The following is an 11,837-nucleotide window of genomic DNA, read 5'->3' as shown; positions in this document are numbered from 1 at the left end:
AGGAAAGGAAAGGAAAGGAAAGGAAAGGAAACAAAAGGAAAGGAAAGGAAATGAAAGGAAAGGAAACGAAAGGAAGGAGGCAGGAGGGAGGAAAAGAAAGGAAAGGAAAGGAAAAGAAAAAAAAAAAGAAAAAGAAGGAAGGAGAGAAAAGGAAGGAGGCAGAAAGAAAAAGACTTTCATTACATAAGCATAGATATAGATATATGGACTTTTATCCAGAATACATAAAAAATTCTTACAACTAAAAAGATGACAAATGACTTAATAAAAAAAATGGGGATTATTCAAGAAATGGGTATATGAGTTGATACTTGATTAACAAAGATACATGGATGACAAACAAGCACATGAAAGGATGCTTACTATCATTAGTTTTGTGGGTAATACAAATAAAAACACAATGAGATAACACTACAGTTAGAACAGATAATGTAAAACAGATTGACAAGGAATATAGTTAGGATCTGGAACAAGCGGAATTGTCATAAGTGTCTGATGGGAATTTTAAAATGGTTACAACCATTTTGTAAAACACGTGGAATATTTTAATGACTTAAACATACACTTATCATACACCAAAAATTTTTCACTCTCAGTTATCCAATAGAAATGAATTCCTGTCTCCACAAAAACCTTATACACAAATTTCATAGAAGCAGTATCCATAATAGCTTCAAACTGGGAATTATTCAAATACTCATCCAGTCACAAATAGGTTAAAAAAAAAAAGACACATTCTTGCAATAGAATACTACTTAGCAAGAAGAAGAAACAAACTATTGATACACACACTAACTTGACTTACATAAATTTATGCTAATTAAAAGAAGAGACAAATTCCTCCTTATTTTATAATGTCAGGTTTACAAAATTTCTGGAAAAAGAAACACTGTAGCAACAAAAAAATCAGCATTTACTGGATCTGATGGTAGGAGTGAAGATTATAAAGGGTTATTAGACACTTTTTTGGGGTGACTTAATTATTTTAAAACTGGATTGTGATTCTATTTGAACAACCTTAAGAATTTATAAAAATTCACTGGATTGCAAATGTAAGGTTGGTGATGGTTTTAGTTGAATGTAAATTATACTTCAATTACCCCCCAAAAAATGTTAAAGGGATATGGAATAATTGTTGTTAGGCTTTTTACATACACTGTTTGGACTAATCATTTGATTTTACCAATCATTCACATAAGTAGATATAAAACTAATAAAAATCATGATATTTGGATGAGTTAGATTCTCTTTTACCTCATATGCACACTTATATTGACAGAAAAGATCAGCTCAATTAACTAAAAGTACTTTACATACAAAATAGGTACAGAAGCTTAGTCATTACTGTTTCCAAGTTACATTTCTTTCTGTTTCTTTTTTTCCATTACAGCTGCAATTCAAACTAAAAATAGAGATTAAGCTGAATTCTATTCTCTAACGCCTTCTTTGGTTATTGCATCTGCCTCCAGTACAAATTAATATGAATCATGCACCAAGAACAAACATTTTGGAGTGCCTGAAAGAAATATAAAGACATTTTCCTAGAATCTATATATATTTTTAAATGAAGATTTAAGACACTGTTTGTGGAAATCAAACTAACCCCAAACTGAACCTCCCAAAATGGAAGTTATTTTTAATAAGAAAAGGATTCCTAAATAAAAATTCTCATTATCAAAGATTGCTTCTTAAAACTAATTCCAAGAAAAAAAATTTAAAGTGTATGTCCATGCAATATGAGTATGTGACTTCCTGATCAGTTTTCTCTACAAGAAAGCGAATGTGTTTAATTTTTTTTAACGTTTTATTTTTTTATTTTTGAGACAGAGAGAGACAGAGCATGAACAGGGGAGGGGCAGAGAGAGAGGGAGACACAGAATCTGAAATGGGCTCCAGGCTCTGAGCTGTCAGCACAGAGCCCGACACGGGGCTTGAACTCACGGACGGTGAGATCATGACCTGAGCCGAAGTCGGACGCTTAACCGACTGAGCCACCCAGGCGCCCCAAAAGTGAATGTGTTTAAATCCAGCATAATAAACTCCTGCTTGCCGAAGTGAGATCATTTGTGTTTCAGCATTGCAACTCTCTTATGACATTTGCAATTCTAAGTTCTCATTCTTCAGTTTACTAAAAGAAACAATGACTCACCCTAATATGTGAAATTACTGTTTTCCTGGTGCCTATATTTATCAAATGATATAATCATCCCCAAAACTACATCCACAATAACAAAAATATTTATTCAATATACATAGGCTATTCAATATACATAGGCTACCCATATATTACATTTAATTCTCACATCAGTTCTTTGAGGTAATAGGAATTCCCCCAGTGAGTTTTCCCAGTGGAATCAAGGAATAATCTCAAGATTAGTAGTAGTGAGAGAAAATGAAGATGATTTTTCTTGGCAAATAATAAAATAAGCTGAATTATTCCCCCATATTTATAGAAATTGATTCTGATATTTGCACTCCAAATCAAGCAACGAATCTATATATATGTATGGCAGGACTACAAAAGGGTAAACAAAAAACACCCTCCAAATGTGCCTCAAAATAAATGGTAGCATCTCTGACAATTTGCAATTTGCCTGAAGGATATGGACCCTGCCACCATACCCAGAAAACAAAGTGGCTGGTTAGGACATTGAGCATCCTGACAGCATGCCCTGCACCCAGAGCTAATCCCTGCCAAGAGTCATCACTACTATTTTCCACACTGACAATCCACACTGCGATTGTCAGAGGCAGATGTCCTCTAAACAAAAATTAAAATTCACTGCAAGAGGCAACAGGTGCTTATTTTGGTTAAGGAAATATACTACAGTTACAGGTGATCTTCATTTTTTTTTAATTATTTTTATTTTTTTAGATGTTAATTTCTGAGAGAGAGAGAGAGAGAGAGAGAACGAGTGAGCAGGGGAGGGACAGAGAGGGAAGGAGACACAGAATCCAAAGCAGACTCCAGGCTCTGAAGTGTCAAAACAGAGCTCCATGAGGGGTTCAAAGTCATAAACTGTGAGATCATGACCTGAGCTGAGGCTGGATGATTAACTGACTGAGCCATGTGGGTGCCCCCAGATTATCTTAATTTTAATCTTCAAAAAGAAATGCTAATAGAAAATAAAAGATCAACCATATTTAAGGAAATCCAACTGCTGAAGAGGGGCATAAAATCTACCATAAGACAATTAAATGCTAAAGAACTAATTGAAGATTATTTAAAACAATATAGAAGACATTATCTACATAGATTGCATTTCCCCCAAAGTGCTGTTACACAAAAAGGAAATAATCACAAGCGTTCAAATTTTAAAATATAGTTGCCAAAATTTAGGGGAAAAAAGATAGCCAAATAATAATGGAATGCATGCCTCTACGATTAGTGAGCACAGGGATGTAGTTGAGGAATTCTCCAGAAATCAATGCTTATAAACAAAGCTGTAGGGTTCATTAAATAATTTGTTAGAAACTTGAAGACTAGATTTATAAATTCCACAGTCTAGCAGCAATTCTAGAGACAAGAGAGGGAAGGAGAAAGAAGACGTTTGAAAATAAGTGATAGATGAAATTTACTCCAAATCAAGACAAGTGATACAAGATCAAAGACATTTTCTAAGCCATAATCAATTGAAAGTATGTGATGTTCACACACACACACACACACACACACACACACACACACACTTTCATGTGTTAAAACTCTCTAATGGCATTTTTCCTGATCTGTGACTGAGGCTCTCTGTGCCCTAATGTAGAATCTTCATTTTTCAGTCTCTAAAGAGTTGCTCCAACATCTCTGCTACCTCAGCAGGTTCATGGTGTTGGAAAGCTTGAAATGTTAGGATATCTAAATCTAGACAATTGCCAAGGTGGGTTGCAAACCTAGGCTGACTGATAATTAGGTGTTTTTTGTAATTGGTTCACTGTTCATTGAGGGCAGTTAAGGACAAACCAGTCTTCTAAAGTTAAAATAGAAATATATTTTTATGCTAAAAATACTGGATTATTTAGCACACATTTGCCACCTTAAGTTTTACAAACTATGTAATTTTCTTAGGAAGCATATTAGAAATTACTTATTTTGTTTTAATTAAAACGAGCCATTTTTAATTACCCCCAAAACTTGAGACTTCCAATTGCTTTACATTCTTGCCAAAACTTTGTATGGTCTGTTTGTTAAATTTGTCTTGTTTTAAAATTCACCCATTCTCATAGGTTTTAGTCATATTTATGACATTAATTTGAATTTTTAAAATGATTAATGATGTCAGTCATATTTTCATGTACTTATATGCCATCTGCATTATTTTGTCACTTAACTATGTGCAACTTTTGCCTATTTTTAATTAGTTTGTTCGTTATTTATTGAGTTTTGAGAGTGCTGTATGTATTCTGGATACAAATCCTCTATCAGAAGTATGATTTTAAAACATTTTTCCTAACTTGTGATTTTGTTCTCCTTTCTTTTAACAGTATCTTTTGAAGAGTATAAGTTCTTAATTTTGATGAAGTATAATTTATAATTTTTGATGGTTCATACATTAGGTGCTATATCTAAGGAATATATGCTTAACCAAGATCACAAAGATTTTTCTCTTGTTTTCTTCTAGAAATTGTAAGGTTTCAGATACTACATTTTTTTGTATGATCCATTTATTAAAGTTTTCATGGGATGCAATGTAAAACATTAATATTTTGAGAAAAATTTTACCTTTTCCCAGTAAATAACATTATTCCATATATTGCTAATTATAAAATTTTAGGGGCAGTGATGGTCAGTTGTAGATTTCAAGTCATTGACAACCATATGGAGGAGAATATATCTGCACTTTACAGCTTGCACTGGTAGAAGGCAAGGTATTCTTTAGAGACAAGTATCAATCAATAAGACTACTTTCTTATTTTTATTCTAAAAAGCTATTACTGAGGGAATGGTCAATCATTAATAGTGTTGTTTGTTTGTTTGTTCTTTTAAATAGGCTCTACACCCAACATGGGGCTTGAACTCATGAACTCACCGCCTGTGATCAAGAGTCGCATACTCTACTAAGCCAAGCCAGTCACCCTTTAACAGTTCTTTTTTTAGTGTATAACTCAAGTATTGAATCTGAAACTGCGAGGGATTAGAAAAAAGAATTAAGATTAATGATTGTGAGAGGTAAATACAATACCATAGCAATAACTATGGCATTTAAAGATTTTTCCCCCATATCCCAACTATAATACATTCTCAAATAGATTTAATAGAGGTAATTTGAAGATAATTTACTGAAAAGAATAGAGACAATCCTTAGGAAACAATACTACTACTCTTGCAATTTGTTTTGTCAGTTGTATTATTGTTTTATACAATGAACAAATCTTTGTTTAAATTTAACTTTGCTAAATTAACTTAAATTACAAATGTAATCAACACCCTTGCATTACAATAGAATAACCATAATTATTGCTTTTGTATCAACACGTAATCACGCAATAACTGAAAGCTAGTGAGGAAGTGTTTCAATGGTTGTTTTCCTTCTCAGATCTGCAAGTATAAGTCAGAGATAAAATAATCTGAATAAAAACTTCCCTGATTCTTTGTAACTTACGTAATTCATTTCCTAATCAACCATGTGCAACATGGAGGAAAAAACAATTGTATACCATTTGTCTGACTGTAAGAGGTCTGGACATTTTTTTTAATATAGGAAGCACATGCCTGATGGGGGAGATAAAAAATATAATATGCTGCATTTGTCTGATTCTTTTGATGATTTCTTTTGAAATAATTTTTTTCCAAATTTTTATATATTTGATAAGCTTACATTTCTATTTAAAACTCCCCAATTAAATAGAACTAACCTATTTTTATGTTAACAGGAATTACTATATAACTTGGATAATAAGGTTTATCACTTGCTGTCTTAATTTTTGTAGTATTTTTTCTTTTTCCTTTGAAATCAAACATTTCACGCTCTCATTTCTCACCTTTCTGGGTTTTGTTGTTGTTGTTGTTGTTGTTTTTGTTGTTGTACTACACACACACACACACACACACACACACACACACGCCTCTTCTTTTCCACGTTGCTTCACAACCAAATGGAAAATAAAACAACTAAGTGCAAAAACATCTCCCCCGCACTTAGGTGGGCAATTTTACTTATTTATGTAAATTCAAGCTTCTCTATATCAAATCCATGATTTGGGCATATCTACCCACATAGTAACTGATGACACTATGTTGCCTCTCCCATGGGGCAGACTGATTTAAAACTTCTGGTGAAGTTGGCTTTACCCCACAAGGAAGGGGCTGGGATTAACATGGACAGGGTGTTTTTGTTGTTTTTGCTTTTTTTATTTTTCCTTCTACCTTACCATTAAAATAATTGCCTCTTCTTCCTTTGGGAGGACTAAAGGAGGGACAGGAGAAATGCCAGAATTGATATACTTCTGGGCTAACTTCACCTTGAAGGAAACATCAAATGTGGGGGAAAAAATCCTCTTAGTTTTCCCACCTAAACAATGGGAAATACGATCAAGCAGAAAATATTTGATATTTGAGCATTATTCAGAAGATTGTTAAACCACAATCAATAAGTGGAGGTTAATAACAGGACTCCTGCCATTCAGACAAATGTTTCAAGGGTTATGTGTAAACACATGTAGAGGCTTTCATTAGTCATCAAGAAAATACAGACTAAAGAGCCAGGACCAAGATGTGTTGAGGCATTCCTCCAGAACAAAATTTAAGGGAGCGACAAACAGTGATTAAGATAAATAACATTTTAATTCAGCATTTAAAAAAATCAAAATCAATGCAAAAAGCCCATGATGAATAATTTAGATCTAAAGTTTAAGATAGGATCTGTTGGCCAGGCCACAAGGAGATACGCAGTAAAATGTATAAAACTTAAAGATTGGCAATACCAAGTGTTGTCAAGAATGTGAAGCAACTAGAACTTTCTTAAGAAAACATTTTAGGGGCGCCTGGGTGGCTCAGTCGGTTGGGTGGCCAACTTCGGCTCAGGTCATGATCTCACGGTGGGTCCGTGAGTTCAAGCCCCGCGTCAGGCTCTGTGCTGACAGCTCGGAGCTCGGAGCCTGGAGCCTGTTTCAGATTCTGTGTCTCCCTCTCTCTGACCCTTCCCCTTTTGTGCTCTGTCTCTGTCTCAAAAATAAATAAACGTTAAAATTTTTTTTTAAATTGTTAATAAAAGAAAACATTTTAAAAGATTAGATAACTTTTTAACAGTTTCTCATAAGGTTAAACATACACTTACCCTATAACCCAGCAAAATCTCTGGTATACCCACGAGAAACAAAAACATATTTCTACAAAAAGACTTATACAAGATGCTCATAGCAGCTTTAATAGTAAGACAAAGATTGGGAAAAACTTGGAACCTTTATCAGCAAAAGAAAGGATAACCGATCATGTCATATGCATAACGTACAATTTTCAAAGAAATTTCACGGAGGAAAAAGTATTAACAAAAGATTAGATATTGTATGATTCTCTCTATATAAAGCCCAAGAGGAAAAAATAACCTATAATGATAGAAATTAAACAAACACACAAGTACAAAAATATGCCTCTGTGGGGGCATTACCTGGAAAGCGGCTGAAAGAAATTGTTAGGCACGATGAAAAAAAAATTGATTTGAGTGTGTGCATTTGCCAAACTCATTAACAGGCTCCACGCTGAGTGTGGAGCCTGCCTGAGGTTCTTTTCTCCCTCTCTCTCTGCCCCTCCCTCTTTGTCTCTGTCTCTGTCTCTCTCTCTCTCTCTCAAAATAAATAAACATTTGAAAAAACAAGTATTTAACTCCATGATTAAGGTCAATTACTTGTATTACATGTAAATGTACCTCAATTTCAAAAGAGAGGGGGGAAAGAAGGAATACCAGAGCAGCATTTAACCTTTATTTTCATTATCAGCTTTATAAGGAGCATTTTTCAATACTTTTTCCTAATTGCCCCATAGAAATTTTAACGCCACAAATATATCTATTTACATATTTTCCATATGTCTCTGCTTTATACATAAGAAGAGTAATATTTTTAAATTTCATCACCAATAACTCAATTTTACTTGCTTAGGGACAATATTGTCCCCATTGAGAATGTATGGACTAGAATTAAGTGAGTTTCACAGGTTTTATGAACCATCAAAGTGATAATTAAAAATTAATCATAACTTTCCTATTCCAGGTACCCAAATGAAAAATACTTAGGAAAAAAAAAATAACTTCCTTGAAAAGTTCAGGTAAGAAAACTGTGCCTATGTTGAAAGTATCATTTACAATTTTAGGACAAATACTAAATATAAAAAATACATAAACATTTTGTAGACAAAAAAGATAATTGATTTTATTCATCAAAAGTCATCTGTTTTAAACATTCTGATTATTTAAACTGATAGTTTATTCTATGTTAGAAATGATATCTCAAGCAAAGTAGAGGAGAAAATCATAGTCTTGACAGAAAATGGTTTCTTTAATTTGCTTCAACAGGTTTCAATCCTTAATTTTTTTCTGCTTTCTCCATTAGAATCTTAAAAAAATTTCAAAGTGAAAAAAGCTCTTGCTACTTATACATCGCTTAGAGCTGGATATATTCCAGCAATATAAATGAAGTTTTTTCTTTTACCACTTGTTTACAATAAATAGCTTTAGCAACTCAGTGATCATCAGTTATAATTGAATATTTATTCCACATTTTTCTTTTATTATTTGAATTCTACGTGACTGGCAAAGCTATATTTTAAAGTTGTAAGCTATATTATGCTGGCATATCAGGCAAATGAATGTTTGATGGGGTGTGCTAATGTGAGCTAAAAATAAAATCCCATCTGTTCACCTTTCGAACTACACTGCATCAGTACCCTGCATATTGCATACAACATACTCCAATGAAACAAAAATAAAAATTTCTTTATTTTTATCTATAACAGTAATAGCAGGCTACTTTGAAGAGGGGACAATTCACATATGATTCCCTGGAATGCAGTAAATTTGTGTATTTGACAAGATAATCTGATCACAAAAGTAAACAATTACAGTGACTGTTTTAGGTCCAAGAAAATAAAATACTTAAGAACGTATACCATAAAATTTTGGGCATTTCTGCAAATTGTTTGAATAACATAATACATTTCAAGGGAAGTATATACCCATATATTTTTCACATATAGAATAATTAACAACTGGAAAATACATATCCAATGCTTATGAATTACATACCCTTGCTTATGAATTATTATGCTACCTGGCTAAGTAAACATTATTGCTTCATTTATTTTACTTTTATAATTAGTCTTCATATCACAACTGTTCCTAAATTTTCTATGCCACAAATGTTTTTGTTTTGCTTTACCAAATAAACAAGGCTGATGATAAAAAAACATTCTCGCAAGCACCTGGGTGGCTCAGTCGGTAAGCGTCCATGACCTACTTCAGCTCAGGTCATGATCTCAGGGTAGTGAATTCGATGTCCACACTGTGCTCTGTGCTGACAGCTCAGAGCCTGGAGCCTGCTTCGGATTCTGTGTCCCCTCCCTCTGCCCCTTCCCGACTCAGGCTCTGTCTGTCTCTCAAAAATGAATAAACGTAAAAAAAAAAATTTTAAAGTTCTTGCAATCCCACATGTTGTTTAATGTAATTCAACAATGCACTTTTGTTAAAAGCATTCTAAAATTAATATTTAATATTTAACATTTGCTGTGGATATTTTATTATTCCATGATCAGGAGACAAATTTAAACCCAGGTAGTTATAGCTCTTTCACCTATTTATCATAATGCATTCTGATGTCTTTTATTAAATATAGAGATCAACAATTATTACTTGGAGTGTTCCATTTTGAGATACAACACTACTCAGTGTGTGCATAGAATAGTAATTTCTGTTTTATACCCAATATATTACTTGATCGCAATATATATATACATACACACACACACACACACACACACACACACACACACACATATAAATATTTTGTCTCTTGAGGCAGAATTATTTTCTTTTGCAGTGATGACTATATTCCTTTCTTTTGTCTTTGAAAAAATAGGTATAATATTTTCTACATTCTTTCCTTTAGATGTGCCTATTCATTCAAAGATATTTTAATAAAAATTAAAGTCAGATGAAAATGTACAAAATATTGTCGGAAGTACCTGCTCTCTAGTAATAGATTCTGAAACATCTGTTCTTAGCCTATGCTTCTGTATGATTTTCTAGTTCCTCACATCATATTGCTTTGACTGTGTAATTTTATTTCTGTATTCTTACCTAACCCATTTGTTTGATGGCTCAGTTTGACTATTTGGTTTGACAGAGTACCCATATAGTTTATTATGCAAGCAAGGATACTTTAACTAGTAAAACAGGACAGACATACTAAGTAAACTGAAAAAGAACCATAAATCAGGACTGTATTGGAAAAACTCAGATGAATGAGTAATTCAAACTATGATCGCATTAGGACAGGATTTTTGGTATCTGTCCTTCATCCCCATACAGTGATGCCATCTGAACCCTGGTACTTCTCTTGACCCAGGAAGGGACTGAATAATCCACCTTTAATTTTATGTGTCCATCAGGAAAGATAGATATGATGTCTCTCAAATTATCACTTATTTACCACTTTTCGTTCTGTCTTAAGAGAACTTCAGGTCTGGGCATTTGGGTGGCTCAGTCTGTTAAGCACTGCCTGATTTTGGCTCAGGTCATGATCTCATGGTTCCTGAGTTCGAACTCCATGTCGGGCTCTGTGCTGACAGCTCAGAGGCTGGAGCCTGCTTTGGATCTGTGTCTCCCTCTCTCTCTACCCCTCCCCCACTCATGCTCTGGCTCTGTCTCTGTCTCTGTCTCTCTCTCTCTCATAAATAAACATTAATTTATTTTTTAAAGACATCTTCAGGCCAATTTCCCCTCTAAATAAATTATGTCTTCAGTGCTGATTTAGACTCTTCTGAAAGCTTTCAGCTATGTTAAAAACTCTAGAACTTATTTATCTCTTCATCTCTGGAAATTTTGAGGAAACAATACTTAAATCCCTATTATGCTGTACTTTAATAAAAAGATTCTCAATGTGTACCATAAATGATTTTTTCCCAAGCAAACTTTATATTTTTATATTACAGAAAAAAATATTTATATAATTAAGGGAGTGTCCTTAATGAAAACTCATTATTTTATATGAGTATCATGCAATTTATATTTTTTAAATTTTTAAGTAAAATATAATCAAGTTGTAAACAAACCAAGATGGAATCGATTGAACTCCTGAATGGACAATCTCTTTGAGTGCAATTCTTGGCAAGAGCTGGTAAGCATTTAGCAAGGATTTCTAGTGTTGTGGTAACAGTAGCAATATTTCAAGGCAATAAATCTTGACATTAAAGCCATAAAACTAAATAATTTTGAATCTAATATTTTATGAAACACAATACAAACAGCTAAGGCTTTCTGATCAAAGAAGAGTGGGAATTTAGGCAAATACTTCTGACTGGCTAGACAATATTATTAAATAATTATAGCATCAGGAAAGTACTGTCAAATGAATAATAATATTTTAGTGGGTAAAGATTTTCTTGATATCAGAACTAAAATGAGAGGAAGTGCATGTGAATAAAAAACATTATTTTAAAAGGACTATTAACTTATAATACAATTTAGCATTCAATGTACAAGTTAGCATTTTTTTTTAGGAACAGAGCACTGCACTTAAACTTTTCTTTAAAGGATATATATTACATTTTCACTTAGAGTGGGCACATATTACATATTTACAGCTTCTTTGCAAGACTTTTAAACTCAAGAGTCATTTATTTTTCACTCCTT

This window comes from Panthera tigris, chromosome C1 (genome assembly GCF_018350195.1).
Source record: "Panthera tigris isolate Pti1 chromosome C1, P.tigris_Pti1_mat1.1, whole genome shotgun sequence".
NCBI classification, from domain to species: Eukaryota; Metazoa; Chordata; class Mammalia; order Carnivora; family Felidae; genus Panthera; species Panthera tigris.
Note: the sequence above shows the minus strand (reverse complement) of the source record.